Below are 16784 nucleotides of genomic sequence, written 5' to 3' on the forward strand. Positions count from 1 at the left end.
GAAAGGTAATGCCTCCTTCAGAGTCATCCCTTGCTTATTCAAAGACTGATTTTCTGCACTCAGTCAGCAGCACTTATCAACTGTATGCTTTGTTCAAAAAATATACTTAAAATTAATGGGGGTAATATTAAAGGCTTCTCAAATAACTGAAGAGAAATTACATAAGGACATGCTATAATTTTTTTAATCCACTCATTTGATAAACTACTGTTGAGCATTTTCTATATGCAAGGTATATTAGCTTCTGTGCCAGGGCACTTGCAAGGAGTGGTCTCTGAACTTCACAGAGCAGAGGATGCAGTAGCAGACATGAGGCCTGTGCACACAATTCAAATGCAAAACACAATGTATTGTGTGCCAAATGAGCAGTATAGAAAGGCAAAGTTGAAGAGAGATCATTACTACTTGGGACCAAAGTTCCCAAATTGCGTACAGAAGCATCTTGATAAGTCGCAGCAAACTCAGGGGTGTGGCAGAATATTTTAAATGCTCAAAGGAAACACAGAGACACTCAACATCTGTTAAGCACTACATGACCTCAAGATAGTCCACAGTTTCAACATTCGATTACAGTATAAAATATAAATATAAATATAAATATAAATATAAATATAAAATCCTTTTCAAGATTTATCTTTGTGAAGTCAGGTTTTCGGCTGTAATAAGAAGCAAGTACCCTGCAGAAAGTCATGTGGAACAGGAGAAGAGAGTGGCAGTGTCCAATCTAATTTAAGTATTTGAGCAGCTGCACAGTGCTCAACAGACACATACGCCCCATTAGTAAGGAATTGTGGATACGAGAGAAGTAAAAATGTTATTTTTGCCTTTCGTGGCCACAATGAGGATTAAATGAGATAGTAAAGTGTACAAAGTCAATGAATCAAGAAATAGTATCTATTAATTACCATTAGTGTTATTGGTGGTGGTAGTAGTGGTGTAAATATGGACGATAGGGCACTCTTGATCAAGGAATATTTTTCTAAAGTTGAGTATAATACAACTTGAACAGGGCAGGACCTGAGTGTCAGGAGCACTAACTAGGAACATTTTGAAGAAACTGAAGCATGAAGAGACGAGGACATGAGGAGCAAAATTGTTGTGGGGAAAGCAAGAGATCATGTGATAGACCAACATTTTTCTCATCGTCATATCTTGCAACACCTGACATTACACTTCAAGGACTCACTAAATGTATGTTGAATGAGTGAGTGAATGAATGCAAAAGAAGAAAGAAAGTCCTACTTAAATTAATGGTGAATGAAAACTCTTGAAAGTCTTGCTTTGTCTCTTGGGCTCTCACCAGCTGAATCTTACTGATGATGATAGAGGCTTGAAATATACTAAGGAAAAAAATCCCTGTAGCGTGTTTGGTCAAGGAAGAACCAATATCACTTACTATTTCATTTTTTCAGTGGTCTTAATTAAATATTTAAGAGCGTCAGAAAAATCTCTTTGCCAGGTCAGTATGTCCTTGCCAGCTTCTTTGAGAAAATAATATAAATTAAAAAGAGATTAACAGATGTTTCTTTTAATTTTTGGGTTCAGGACCATCCAGAGTTAATTTTGAATTCAATTCAACATATATCACACAAATCTTGTACTGCCTTTGAGAAACTGATTCTGAAAGTTCTATATGTATGTTCATAGTGAAAAAAGTTGTAAGCAGCCGGTTGTGGGTCACCAGAGTGAAGTGTGCAATCCAAACTATGATGTTTCTTAAGTTAAACTCCCTCCAGAAATAACAGGCCATTTTTAAGTCCATAAAATATCCATATGTAGAAAGCTGTGGGAAAGGAAAAATGTGAGATATTGTCTCATATCTACAGAAGATGTTCTAGTGATAATTCAATGTGCAGTTAGATTTTTCTCCAAACTTTTGCTTAATAAAATAATGCATTTTATTATTGATGGTTTATATATAACTGTTTCACAAACAAAGATCATTCCCAATAAAAAGAAATGTCCTTAAATCTCAAAGATAGTCTTTAGAAATGCTAACCATTGATAATAGGCATCACTAATGTGAGCTGGCATTGTATTTCAAGGTGATTGAAGAGGACCAGAGGAGCTATATACTGGCCTCCTCTTTTATCATTCACATGTAATCTATCAGTATATTGCATTTTTCCCTTACAAAAGATACTTCTCCGGGCACTTTTAACATAACACATTTCCTAGGAACATCAGGTCTTCAGCTACATATTGTGGTGTCCAAGCCACTACTGGTTGAATCCAGAGATCTTTCTTCTTTCCTTCTTTGCTATAGTCCTCTCTTAATTTTTAGAAACAATTTTTTCCTCAAGGTTGTTTATTTTTATTCTTCTCTAAAAACAAGATCCCATAATAAATGAAACACCATCACTGCATCACTTTCTTCCTTCCTTTTGTCATCAGGTGGGCTTACTTGAACCAGAGATCTTACCTCATTCTCTCTTACTTATGCTTTTCAAGGTTCACCTTCATTTCTGAGCCATAATAATTCTTAATTTTTAGATGTGCAAACCCATAGTCAGCTTATCTTTGATCTTATGTGCTGAGGCTGGGAAAGGGGGAGAAAGGAATTCTAGAAGGCAATAATATTTTAAATTATATATATTTTTTTACAGATTATTCTTCTAGATGTTGGCTCTTTTCTTACAATTGAAAGCTAATCCATAGAAAAGTAGATAGATTTACTCGCTTATTGTAGCATAACTTTTAATTACTTTAAGAATTATTCCTGTATTTATTCACTAAAGTAACCTTTTTAGAAGCCATGACATAAAAGTCCCCCCCCCCCCCGCCCACCCCGCAAAAGGAGAAACCATTGAGAATCTAGTCATTTAGGAAAGCTGCTATTATAATGAAACTAAATCCATCATTTTTTTAAATTTATTTTTTTATTGAAATATAGTTGACACATAAAGTTACTTTAGTTTCAAGTATACAACATAGTGATTCAACTTCTCTACACATTATGATACGCTCCCCACAAATATAGCTGCCATCTGTCACCATACAACACTATTACAGTACCACTGACTGTATTCCCTATGCTGTACCTTTTAGCCCCATGACCTACTCATTCCATAACTGGAAGCCTGTACCTTCCTCTCCATGCTCATCTTGCCCCGCCCCCTCACCCCATTCCCTCTTGGTTAATTCTCTTTATTTAGGAGTCTCTTTCTGCTTTTTGTTTGTTTTAAAACAGTCATTTTAAATCGTCTTCCAAAGCATGAATCATAAAAGGCTTGTAATAAACCTTTCCTCTCTTTTCTGCCTCATCTTTATTGAAGAAAGCAAGAGGACTGCATTTGGTACCCCCAGAGTTCCAATCCTGACTGGAAATTAGTAGCCGCATCTTTTTTTTATTTAGAAAAAAAATTTTTTTGTTAAGTTTATTTATTTATTGAGAGAGAGAGAGAGAGAACAAGCAAGCGAGTATGAGCAGGGGAGGGGCAGAGAGAGAGAGGGAGAGAGAGAGAACCTCAAGCAGGCTCCACACCATCAATACAGAGCCCAACCCACGAACCATGAGATCATGACCTGAGCTGAAACCAAAAGTCAGATGCTTAACTGACTGAGCCACTCAGGCGCTCCTAAGAGCCGTATCTTTAAGTTTCTTATCTTTCTTATCATATTAGCATTCATATCAAGATCACTGCAAGAGACAGGTGAAGACCACCTTTCAGTCCTCCTCTTTACTGGTGTAGTCACCCATCTGAGATCCCATGACCACAGCCAGACTGCAGGTCTCCAACTGCATAGACCTGTGCGCTTCCCACACCCCACTCTGCCAGATTCGGAACAGCACGGCCAGCTGCAGCTGTTACCAATTATAGCCTTCTTCTATTACAGAACAGCCACATCCCTGTACCTTTCAGCATGACAGAAAATCCTAACTTTAGTCTTGATTTTAGCATGAATGGAGCAAGAAAGGGGGCAATTCTCAGAAGTTTATAGATGCCACAACATTGAAGTATTTAAAATCATGCTTTTGTGGAGCACCTGGGTAGTTCAGTCTGTTAAGCATCCGACTCTTGATTTTAGCTCAGGTCATGAACTCATCGTTTGTGAGTTCGAGCCCTGCATGGGGCTTTGCTCTGGCAGTGCAGAGCCCGCTTGGGATTCTCTCTCTCCCAAAACAAATAAATAAACGTAAAAAAAAAAAAAATTCATGCTTTCATGATTTTGACTATCCTAAGGTGCAATGCTTTCAACACAAGTAAGAAAGACCAGTCAGGGGGTAAAGGCCTTTGTGATCATCAAAAGTCGGTATCAGCCATCTCTTGGAGTAAATTTAAAGATGAAAGGATGTTTCTCCAGTTACCCCCATTCCAGTTCTCCAGAGCTGCTTTGTTTTCCCAACATCCTGGGGATCCTATTCAGGTCTACTTCCTGCTGCGGCTGTGAGATCTGTAAAAGCTGTTCCAGGTGACACACTATTGCTTTTTCAGAGCTCACCAGTGGAGCGGTGCCTTTGAAAGCCTTGACCTGCACTTTAACCTCCCCAGAGCTTAGACAGCCAGGTGATCAACATACTGAGATACGCAAGTTTATTGTTGCTGGAATTAGAAGCTGAGGCTTAAAAATACAAAAAGGAGGAAAAGTTTGTCATCATTCACATGCTAAAGGTTGATTATACCTTTAAGCTTCTCTTTCCCTTTTTCATCGTAGAAAATGTGAACCTGCCTTTTTCTTACCTCTCTCATTTTTTCTGCCTCCATTCCTAGATTTGAGATTTACTGGCAGGAGTCACCATCCCATTTAAAATATGGCATATTGTATATGATATTTTATTAATGTACGCAGGGCCAAAAAAAGTACAGAACCATGTCTCTCGTGAGACGACTAAAGCCATCTGCACCACCCCACAAGACAAGTAAACACGCTGGCCTAACAATACAAGAGGTTGCAGATTTTCCTTGTTGCCACGGCAACCACTCATTGCTCTAGCTGCCATTTCCCTGAGCTGCGCAGAGAGAGGAGTGTGCAGAGCACAGTTATTTAGCATTCAAGGCTGGATCTGCAGAAAAGCACCAGGGCCTCACTGCGAAGCGTCTGGGCCTGGAGGCGCCGATAGATGAGTACACAAAATGGGGATCTCGTCCGTGGTTTCCTTTGAATGGTTAGGCATCTGGGGCTGGAAAGAGTAAGAAAGACAGGATTGATTGAAAAAAAAAAGAAAGGCAATTCCACAAGGTTTGTATTTGTCATGTTTGCTTTGTCCTTATGTGGTCTCTATACCATTTGAGGCAGATTTGGGCATTAACTTCAATCATAAAATGTGGCTTGTCTTGTTGGTAAATAGAAGGGTCTGAACCTGATGGAGAGCTTGCTTACATGGACGTTGTAACAATGAACTGTATCTCCTACTCTTGGTAAGATATGAGCTTGTATGTAGATATGAGCTTGTATATAGATATTGATAGCTAGAGCTTAAAATGTTTGCACAAAGTGGAGGAAAAGACAGGCACCAGATAACGTTGTTTACTTAAATGCGCAGTTAGGGGTGGTTCTTCCTGTAAAAATTGACTTCACATCTCTCTTTGCTCTTCAGCGGAAGTCTTAAAGTAGAATGAGATTGTCTTAAGTCAATAATTCTGAATCAAAATATAAGGAAACCATGATTTCTCTAGACTTATTTTAATTGAACCCAGTGATGTAACAAATTAAAATATGATTTTGTTCCTTGGAATTTTAATTGCCTACAAACATTTCCAGTTGTGAGGAGCAAGGCTCTAACACAATATAATAAGATATTTGAAAACTAATATTAATTTGCATACACATTTACTCCCATGTATATTCTTCCACAAAATGCCTCCCATGCACTTGGTGAAAATTAGTCCCATTTCTTTACATCTTGTTTTATACTAAATGTCAGAACCACAATCCCAATCACTAAAAAAAAATATTGTTTATCATTCTCTTTGGGCACTGACACTGAAAAATTATTTTGTTGAATTTGAATCTTAATGACTGCAACAGATTTGAGCTAAGAAAAATTAAGACCTACTTGTAAAATTATTCTGTCTGGCTTTTTTTTTAATGTAAATATAATTTAATTATCACTGTATTTTCTTACTTGACCCTCTCCCCTGATCCTGTATTTTCCAAGACATTATCACATTTCCTCCTCTCTAATTTGCTATCACGTTTTGTCATCATATTTTTTTAAGGTATTTTTGAGGTTTTTAAAATCTCCACTTAGGGAAGAATTCTACATGCCCCATAAAATCCTTTTCATTTGCAGTGAGCAGATGAAAATAATCAGTCATGGAAGCAAGTCTTCCTGGATTTATTTTTGGACGATGTAAGCCTTTGTTTTGATTAGCCTTATGCATAGCCTTTATCTGTCTCTTGTTCCATTTCTTTTTTTTTTTTTAAGTTTATTTATTTACTTTGATGGGGGAGGGGCAGAGAGAGGGAGAGATAGAGAATCCCAAGCAGGCTGCGTGCTGTTAGTGCAAAGCCTGATGCAGGGTTTGAACTCACGGACCATAAGATAATGACCTAAGCTGAAATCACGAGTCAGACGCTCAACTGACTGTCTCTTGTTCTATTACTAAGAATTCTGTCCTCACAAGGGGTGCCTAAGCACCCAACTTCGGCTCAGGTCATGATCTCACAGTTTGTGGGTTCGAGCCCCGCGTCAGGCTCTGTGCTACAGCTCAGAGCCTGGAGCCTGCTTCAGATTCTATATCTCCCTCTCTCTCTGCTCCTCCCCCACTTGTGTTCTCTCTCTCTCAAAAATAAATAAACATTAAAAAGAAAAAAGAATTCTCTCCTCACAAAAAAAAGATAAGAGAACAACTTTAATAGTAATTTGCAACAAATAAATTCCTCTGATATCTTGAGAATATATTAATCATTGATCAACAATGTATTTTTTAAGTGTAACTTATATATAAATTAACTATATTGCTTGTATGTGTCTGAGAAAAATATCTGTCCCTGTATACAAAATAGCACCTCAAGGGCTGGCTCTGGTTTTGATGTTATTGTTGCTAAGCGGTTAGTAGACCAGGGAGTATCTCACGGTCATCGGTCATCGCTCCTCCTGTCCTTCCTCCCCTTGCGACTCTTTCTGCTTCAGGGTACCAAGCCTTTTCCTCTCATTCCCTCACCCTTCACTGCTCCTTAGCACATTACATAAAGCACGTGCTTTGACTGTCAGGGGAGTCTGGAAATTCATTTCAGGAGCAGATGAACAGAACAACTGGTGCTGCCTTGCAGATCTGATAGTGAAAGCATGATCTGACTTGGCATCGTGAGTCCTGAGGGGAAAAGGACACTGAGCCGCTTGCTGCCTGCTCACGGTGCGGCTCATCTCACAGAATGAGTCACCATTCGGCAACACTCATAGAAAATACAATTCAAAACCCAGCCAAACTGATGACATATGTCTTAGGCTCTCATTGCAACTTTTAATAAATATGCAAATGCTAGGTGGTTATTAGAACACAGAAATGAGAACAAAATGTCTGTTTCTACAACTTATTTCAAAAGTTCAAACCTTAAGACGTTAGGCAAAATGACTAATAACAGAGGAATCAAGATTCAGAGAAAAATCATCTTTAATAGTATGATTCAGCTTCAGCAGCCTGAAAGTTAGATTCAAGATTTTCTGTCCAAATTTTTTATTTGGAAAGACAGATCGAGACAGCGTTGGGATATGAGCATCTCTGATTCTTCCATAAGTGACTCCAGCATGAAGGGTCAACTCCCCTGAGTGAACTAACAACCTTCTCTTTTGCAAAACAAGTTACATTTGCCCAACTAATCGGTGGTTTTATTCATGTTCTGCATTGAAACCAGTGATGGCAAAATGTTTTGAAAAGTTGCATATCCCACAGGAGAGGTTCTCAGAGTCTACGGTCAAAGATCCAGAACTGATGTTGATTTTATTCTTTCCAAGGAATCTCTTCTTCTGAACACCTGCATGTAACATGTTCGTATCTTGCTAATAGCACTCATCATATGGATCATGTTACAGGGCTTCTTACCTGTTTTAATCTGCAGCCCTAGGTTGTTAGTGTTTCGAGGTAGAAGCTGTGCTTCATTCATCATTTCATGTCCCTTTCGGTACGTGATGCAATGATTGTTTCCTATAGTAAGTACTAATAAATATTTTTGAATTGATATAAAGAAGAGAAAGAGTTCATATCCATGCTAGGTTTTGAGATCAGGAATCTCATAAGCAAAACAGGGCTCCAAAAATTATTTCACAGTATGAGCAACGCACTCAAGAGAATGATTGTATTGAGAGAAATGCTGGATATAAAGAAGCAAAAGGAGAAACTGAGAGAGGAAGCTAGAATCAAAGTGAGGACTATCGAACTGTTGGCTGGAACAGAAAGGAATTAAGTAGGAACTCAGAAACACTGTAGTGAAAAGAAAGTCAAGAAAGGATATAGCGGAAGATGGCATGGTCTAAAAATGAGAGTGTAAGTTTGGAGTAAAGAAAATATACCTTTGACTTCATTAAGGTAGCAGTATGACACCTGATTAGAAATATTTTCTTGATGGTAATAATTAATGAACTGGAAAGAGTATGGAAACTCAGGGTAAATGACCTAAGAGACATCTATAGCAGCTAAGAAACACATGGACAGTGAATAAATTCTCATGCTCATTCCTGCAAAATTGAGCCCGATATAACAGTTGGCTCCACTTGAAAGGCACTGAAATATCCTGCAAACAGCTTTACAGTTCTTATCCCTGTTGATCCTCTGGTGTAACGTGTAAGGATCACCTCACTGTTCTAGGTCAGGAGCTCGTATTAGTTTCATTTCTGACAAATGGACAATCTGAATCTTAAAGCAAATGAATATTCTAAGTCATAGGTTTAATTATCCTTCTTTAAAGGAATATACCAGTTTCGTCTTGGAGAGATGAATCTTATTTTTGAAGGTCAGCCTGAATAAAAGTATCACCAATGTCCTTTTTCTCTCTACTTCATCTTTGAGTCTGGAAAATGATTTGCAAAGATAAGTTCTTCGGTAATAAACAGCATTTCTCTACTGAATAACAGAGATATTTATTTGTTAACTTTAGGAAAAATGTTTTGATTTCAATTGGATATGCTTCTCTAGTTTCATTATTTTAAAAAATGATAAGAGTTTTTTGTGACCCATTTTTTTTTCCTTTTTGGTATATTAAAATGAAAGATGCTCCCATTTGTGTTTTCTGATTCTAATCATTAAGTATTTTAGTATTTATAAGACTGTTTTTCTTCTCCATAAGAGAAAATCGTCATCATCATTTACTATTGCTTTTATAAGCAGTTTTAAAAATGAAATTTTTAGATACTTTTTCTCCTTGTTGCATTTTGCATGTTGCTATCCTTTATCTTAAAGCCTATGTACATTTTCTCTTTCTTAAAAAATTGTTTATTGTTTTTCCTCATGAGCTTAGAAACTAGAGATTTGTGCCTAAAGCATTGGAAAGATTGGAATAAATCTGCTTTACTCAAAGTTTTACCAGAACAAAAATGCTAACCTAGGGAAAACTGCTTTTTTTCCCAAAAAAAAAAAAAAAAAAAAAAAAAAGCTTGACCTAGGTGACAAAGCATGGAAGATATTCCTCCAGATCAGTTCTCACCCAATTCTTAAAAGTCTTGATTTCAATCAGAAAACAAAGACTGAGTTTGAAGCAAATACAGATTCTACTCTCCTAAAAAGTCACATTTTAGGAGGGGAAGTTCATGTATTTGGGGTAATAATGATCCCTGTGATCCCTGTCCTCATGAAATATCTGCCATCCAGCCCATGAAAATTATAGTGCTTGAAATGCCCTGTGGACCACACTGAACTTAACACATGATCTGAATGAAGCATTAAAAATACTGCTCAAGATGGGGTGCCTGGGTGGCTCAGTCGGTTAAGCATCTGACTTCAACTCAGGTTATGATCTCATGGTTCATGGGTTCAAGCCCCACATAGGGCTCTGTACTGACAGCTCGGAGCCTGGAGCCCGCTTCAGAATCTGTGTTTCCCTGTTTCTCTGCCTCTCCCCCACTCACGTTTTCTCTCTCTCTCTCTCTCTCTCTCTCTTTCTCTCTCTCAAAAATAAATAAACATTAAAATAAATTTTTTTAAATACTCTCAAGAACTTGGATGTTTTGGTGACACAGATTTCCTTTCTAGTTGGATTTCATTGTTTAAGGAGGAGTAAATTGAAGCTACCCTCACTGATAATTTAATATCTTAGGACTGGATTCACCAGATGAGATTGAATTTGTTTTTTGGTTTTTTTCTTTTTTAGTGTGAAAAATTATAAACTTCCCAAATTATGTTTAACTTTTTAAAGTAAATTTTTAAAATGATGAGCATTTCTTCAATTCTAATTGGAAATGCTTGAGTCTCCTGTGCCCCAAATAATGCTGAGTTTCACCTCTGCCTTATGCTCTGTGATGCAATTGGATATGAAAAAACTATATAAATACAAAGTGTTTTTCTTCACCTGGTCTGTAGAGAAGTGAAAATTACCACATATGCTTTTTAGAAAATATTTTGGAAAATCTATTTGATTAAAATATTGAGGTGGTTCTTTTATTTTGTCCTATAAAATTTTAAGTATGATGCTTTAATTCATATGGTTGCATTAAGACCATACTTCTCTTCCTATAGCTTTTGATCACCTTTTTCCTATCAGACCACGTTATTCATGCCTCTGCATTTCATGTTGCATGTCAGAATTAGCCAAAAAACAAAAAAAGAGCAGAAATAACAAAGTTCCCTGATTTCATGAAAGTTTTTCCTTTTATACCTGTTTTCTTCAGGAAAACAAAACCCCAAAATAAGCCCAAATAAAACATTATTGAGGGGTAGAGGATATCTCTAAAAGTTGGGAAGAAAGTCTTGGTAAACTTTCAAGGGAAATAGAAATGAACCAGAAGTGTTTTCAGGCTTTTTCTTAGAACCAGGAATTGGGCAACCGGTTTGTGATCTACCTTGTACAAAATAACAAAATTATAATTTCATTTTGAAAAAATAAAAGCTACAAGTCCTGATATGCAAATTTTTCTTATACCTCAGGAAGAAAATAATATACCTTTTCATATGTTTTTCATAGTAAATTGGATTTTACTGCCATGAAATGAAATGAAGGTTTATGAAATCTGATTTACCTTAGCATGAAGTAACCCCATCTATCCCTTACATGGGATTGTGGTTTTCATGCCAAATGAAACTCTCTGTTTTTAAATATAGTATAGCTTATAGTTACGGTAGCATCTGCCTACCTGGGACCTGCCCTAAGCAAAATTATGAAGAAAATAAAACTTACCTTGAACACCTTTGGCTTTGCTTCCTGAATCTCCATTTCTTCGTTTTCTTCAGATTGTCTGTACGCATCTGAAACTACCTCATATGGTCAGGATTCCCCCCTCAACCCCATGCAAATCCCTTGCTTGATGTCAGCCTACCCACCTAGATAACATCTGGTCCTTACTTTTTTTTTTTTTTTTTCAATTCTGCCACTCCATCAAAATCAATCTATTTTTCTCTTTCTGCTGGGCTTCTACAATAGAACAACCAGAACTGTTACCATAATCAGTTACAGCTTTATGCTTTCTAGATGTTGTTTACATTCTGATATAAAGCTTCAATGTCTTTGGCTGATTGAAGCACGATATAGATGGCACCCACAATTTGCAAGTATTTCTAGAAGTATACTTTGTAACAATGATACCAATACACAGAGAAGAGATAGAGATTGACATGGTAAATGACACTGAAGCAAAATCATCAATGTAAAATTTTATTTCAACAGATCTCTAAGAGGTATTTTCTAAAGTAGAATGTGTATGTTATTTGCAAATTTCTGAAGAAAACTTTGAAGTTACTATTACTTGTTCTTGTTTGTTATACATAATGAAACTTTTGAATCTGTGGATGGAGAGAAATTCATTTAATAACATTTTCTATGGGATGCATTAATCAATCCAGAATACAAAAGTAGTCATCTTTATTCTAGAATAATTTTTGTCATGAAGAAATTAAAAATTCTATTGAAGTCTTTCCTCTTTCCTATCATAATGTGACCAAATTACAAATATAACTTTGGACTGGACACTTATTTTCTTACTTAAAGGATCTTGCAAAGTCTCTTGATTTTGCTACTTAGAGGTCCTAGAAAAAAGTCTTTAGGGGCGCCTGGGTGGCTCAGTTGGTTAAGCGTCCGACTTCAGCTCAGGTCATGATCTCACAGACCGTGAGTTCGAGCCCCGCGGTGGGCTCTGGGCTGATGGCTCAGAGCCTGGAGCCTACTTCCGGTTCTGTGTCTCCATCTCTCTCTGCCCCTCCCCTGTTCATGCTCTGTCTCTCTCTGTCTCAAAAATAAATAAACTTTAAAAAAAAATTAAAAAAAGAAAAAAGTCTTTATTACCAATTTTACTTGTTTGGAACTTTTCCAGAGAAGGTGCCACACTTATCTTGTGTTGTGGCTGAGCTTTTATTTAACAAAAATTATTAATGAATAATAGAGGGATAGCTCAAAACTCTATCTTCTTATTTTTCTTTTTGTTTTATTTTCACGGCATTTTATTTTTCAGAATTTCATAATGTAATTAATTCTATTGTACCTTTGCCCACAGATTATTGAATTACGGTTCTCTGGTATATGTATATTCATTTATAATTTGAAATTTATAAAGAATTACCATATACACTTATTAGTGACTTGAAATCTGCCAAGTGGTTTTGGGGCTTGTGTAAAGAGAATATTTGTGGATGATATTTTATATAGCTATAATGGCAAAAATAAAACAGGCAGTTATAGAAGATGGAGAATCACTTACTTAAAACATTTATAGTTCATGAGAGACTTGATAAGAAGAAAGCACATAAGGTTGATGTATATGCTGCTATTTGCACATTCATTCTTGGAAACATGGTGGGACTGGAGGCTTAAGCAAACTATAAATGCATAAAAATCATGTTGGTCTCTCTATCTGCTGATTGTACCCTACAATGTGTTGTGAACAAAGTGGTTTTCCCATCACACAGTTCCTAAATTCCATATGCTTCTAGGTCACAAGGCCTCCAAAGGCCTTACATACAAAGCATGCAAGTTATACTATGATGGGGATGAGATAGAAGCAGTGAACAAAAGGTGATTTCTGCCATTTTATCATAACAAACACTTTCTCCTAGAAGAAATAACTAAGTTTATAGAAGTAACTAGTAAAAACTATTCCCGGTATATAGACAACTTACATTTCGAAAGTTTACTCCAATGACTTTTTTTGGAACCTGGAATACTTTTCCATTTTTCCATCATATCCTCTGTCTGAAGCATTCCTAGGTTTTGAAACGATAGGAACATAGGGGTACCTGGGTGGCTCAGTCGGTTGAGCGTCTGACTTTGGCTCAGGTCATGATCTCACGGTTTGTGACTTCGAGCCCCGTGTCGGGCTCTGTGCTGACAGCTCAGAGCCTGGAGCCTGCTTCAGATTCTGTGTCTCCCTCTCTCTGTGCCTTCCCCACTCACACTGTCTCTCTCTCGCGCGCACACTCTCAAAAATAAATAAACATTTAAAAAAAATTTGAAACTATAGGAACATTGATTCACCCAAATCCTAGCCTCACTCTAGGTGGTCAAAGTCTTTGGGGGCGCCTGGGTGGCGCAGTCGGTTAAGCGTCCGACTTCAGCCAGGTCACGATCTCGCGGTCCGTGAGTTCGAGCCCCGCGTCGGGCTCTGGGCTGATGGCTCGGAGCCTGGAGCCTGTTTCCGATTCTGTGTCTCCCTCTCTCTCTGCCCCTCCCCCGTTCATGCTCTGTCTCTCTCTGTCCCAAAAATAAATAAAAAACGTTGAAAAAAAAATTTAAGAAAAAAAAGTCTTTGAGGTACTCAAGTACAAGTGGAACTTTAAAAACATGGAGAGACTTTTATGTGTATGAGTGCTGGCACACACACACACACACACACACACACACACTACTGCATTTCTACACAAATGTTTAAATTTGTTTATCCCACAGTTACTCTAAGTGTGAATTTATTTAAGGTCTCTTAGTTTTATTGATATTTCATCTTCCCATTAATGTTATTAATGATGTCTCATTGGACTTAATGCAGAGATGTTATTAATGTTATTAATAACGTCTCAAGACTTAATTGACCTCAAATGCATTTCTCCTCCATAAACTAAATTGATCTTTGTTTTAATCAGTAAGTCTTTAGAAGAAATCTTTGGAAGAAAAGGCTGGTATGCAAAGACCTACAGCTGCAACATTGGCAAGGGTGACCCTTTGAGATCAGAGTCTGACTAAGGAAGGATATGCCAGTGCTGGCCTCTTTAATTAATGCTGAGGTGCCAAGGAAACAAACAAACAAAAACCAACAATCTGCTCTTTTAGTTTCCTTCTTCACCAGTTGATTGCAGGAAATAGTTTGAGAGGAACCATTTGCTCTCCAAATTAAGCAAGGAACTTTTCTTCTTTCCCTGTTTTTATGAATTTATCAAGGGTATTTGTCTAGCACAGTGCTTCCAACTACACAGTGCTTTCCTTGTTGACTAGCTTCCATCAGCAGCAGCAATTAGCACCCGTTTCCTAGGCAACCATTCTGTACCCTACTGAGAAAAACCTTTCCTTGTCAGGAGCATTCTGTCTAAAATTGTTTTGTTTTCCTTCTTTCACAAGTGTACGGTAGGCTTACTTGTCATTTCTTTTAACACGGCATTATTATGTCCATTATTCTTAAAAGCAGAAACATTTACTGGCTTTTATATTCCATATGGTTGAATTTATTGTTAGTGTCTCTTACTTCTCCCTTAACAACCTGAAAGAAATCAACAAAAATATGTTCTCAAGCATATGCCAACTTGTTTTGGATTTTTTGTCCACAGTCTAATTGGTGAGCCTTTGCTTGTTCAAGTAATCACAGCTGGTCCTGATGAAAACTCAAAGAGTACACGTTCAAAATCAAACTTCTGTGTCTACCAACAATGTCGTGTTGCTCAGAGGCAAGTTGAAGTTTCCAGGACCACTGAGAAAGTTTTAACTCCATTGCTTTTGTTATGAATCAGCCAAGCAATATCAATAGATTAACATAACAAAATAACTAAACTAGAAATATGTGCCAAAAAACAGGGCCTTGGGACTGTGTTAAAAATTTGACGTGATAAAATACCAGAGGAACATAGCAACGGTATAGCATGAATCAGCACTTGGAATAAGCCAGAAGGTTATAACAGCTATACATGCTGAATAGTATTGCATACTACTGAATAATACTATAGGTAGAGTAAAATCTAGTTTATCATTTTAGTTTAATGGCAGGCACCTGACATATTGTGTGTTAGGCAGTGGTTCAGCATTTAGGCGAGGAGGTACTCATGGGGGAAAATGACAGAATTATCTCTGTATGTGGCAAGAACTTTCGTATCTTTATATCTTGTCAGTCAAATGATGATTATAGACTTCGATGACCGCAAGACAGCAAGAGTGATTAAACCAGTGATACAGAATTTAAATGAGCAACTGATCTATATATCATTGCATTTAATTGCCACAACACACTAAAAGGTGAACACCAGTTTAATTCCCACTTTACAGATGGGGAATCTGAAGGTTAGACAGATTGTCACTCACTTGCAGCTAGTAAGAGATAGAGGCAGAATTTTCTGACACCACAATCTACTACTCTAAAATATTTGAACTACACCAATATAATTCAAAGTGTTGTCTAAATGGGACCGTAAGTTACCTTTATCCATTATTTTGCCAGTTTTCCCATGGAGAAAATGTATTATTGTGTGGATTCAATATGTTGATGAGAAATAAAAGTGCCTGGGGTAGCAACTTATAAATTTGTATCACAATATGATGTTTATTCATTATTTAGGTGAAATATGAGTAGCTTAGCATGATATCTTTTGAGGATTATCAGGTAGGTTTCTGTAGATGCAAAGCATGTCTTAATTAGTGTCTTATCCCTATTTACCTCCTATATGTATTTCTACCAGTTTATTTCCCCAGTACCAACAAAAAATATTCTTTCTTTCCAGAATTCATTTTATCTACCAAGGGCTTCCTTGATAGTGTTTTTTGAATACTGGCCCCATCTCCATTGCCCAGAATAAGTTTTTAGGACAGACGTCACTTTTTACTTACAGGTGTTTATCTATATAGTGATGATCTGTTATCACCCATGGCTCTGTCACCTGGGTTGTATCTTTAAATCCCTTATTTTGTATCAGCCTATCATTTTAATAGACAAATGTGTTTTAAATAAGTTGATTTTAATGTTTTCCTTCAAACTGATTTAGGGTCGCATTACTTACCAAATTAGATCCCAGTTGTCATTCATTTTATTTAGATATGATATGATTTAGAACCATGTAATGAAATATTTTTGTAATACTTACAGAAACTGTCTCACTAACTGTAATGACACTATTGAAAAATAATAATATTCAAATACTGGTTCTCACTTCAATGCAAAAACTACCATTAGTTATTTACATTGAGAACCTGACATTAACAAGAGTGAAAATAAAATACAAATTATATACACTCCTTAACTAAGGCAATTTTTAACATAAACTAAAAAATATCCACTACCAGAAAACTTTAGATGTTCAAAAGAAAGATAACTGAGTTCTTAATAATTTCTGCTTATGCTAAGAAGTATAACGTTTTCAGCTGTGAAGATCAATGTTACCTTTCAGTTATGTATAATAATTTCGCAGTTTATGTGTAATCTAGATTCATCTTTAATTTTATGAACAACTAAGTCCTATTTATAGTTTTATACATATAATGTGTCAAAGAAAAAATAACCAAAAAATAGA

At 36.7% G+C, this 16784-nt stretch overlaps 1 protein-coding gene across 14 annotated transcripts in view; it reads left to right on the top strand.

The window, feature by feature from the left end:
* Positions 1-16784, top strand: part of MAP2 (microtubule associated protein 2) — a 280480-nt gene that overhangs the window by 205997 nt on the left and 57699 nt on the right. The gene's annotated exons all lie outside the window — the stretch shown is intronic.

Source organism: Panthera leo, chromosome C1, assembly GCF_018350215.1.
Source record: "Panthera leo isolate Ple1 chromosome C1, P.leo_Ple1_pat1.1, whole genome shotgun sequence".
Taxonomy (NCBI): Eukaryota; Metazoa; Chordata; class Mammalia; order Carnivora; family Felidae; genus Panthera; species Panthera leo.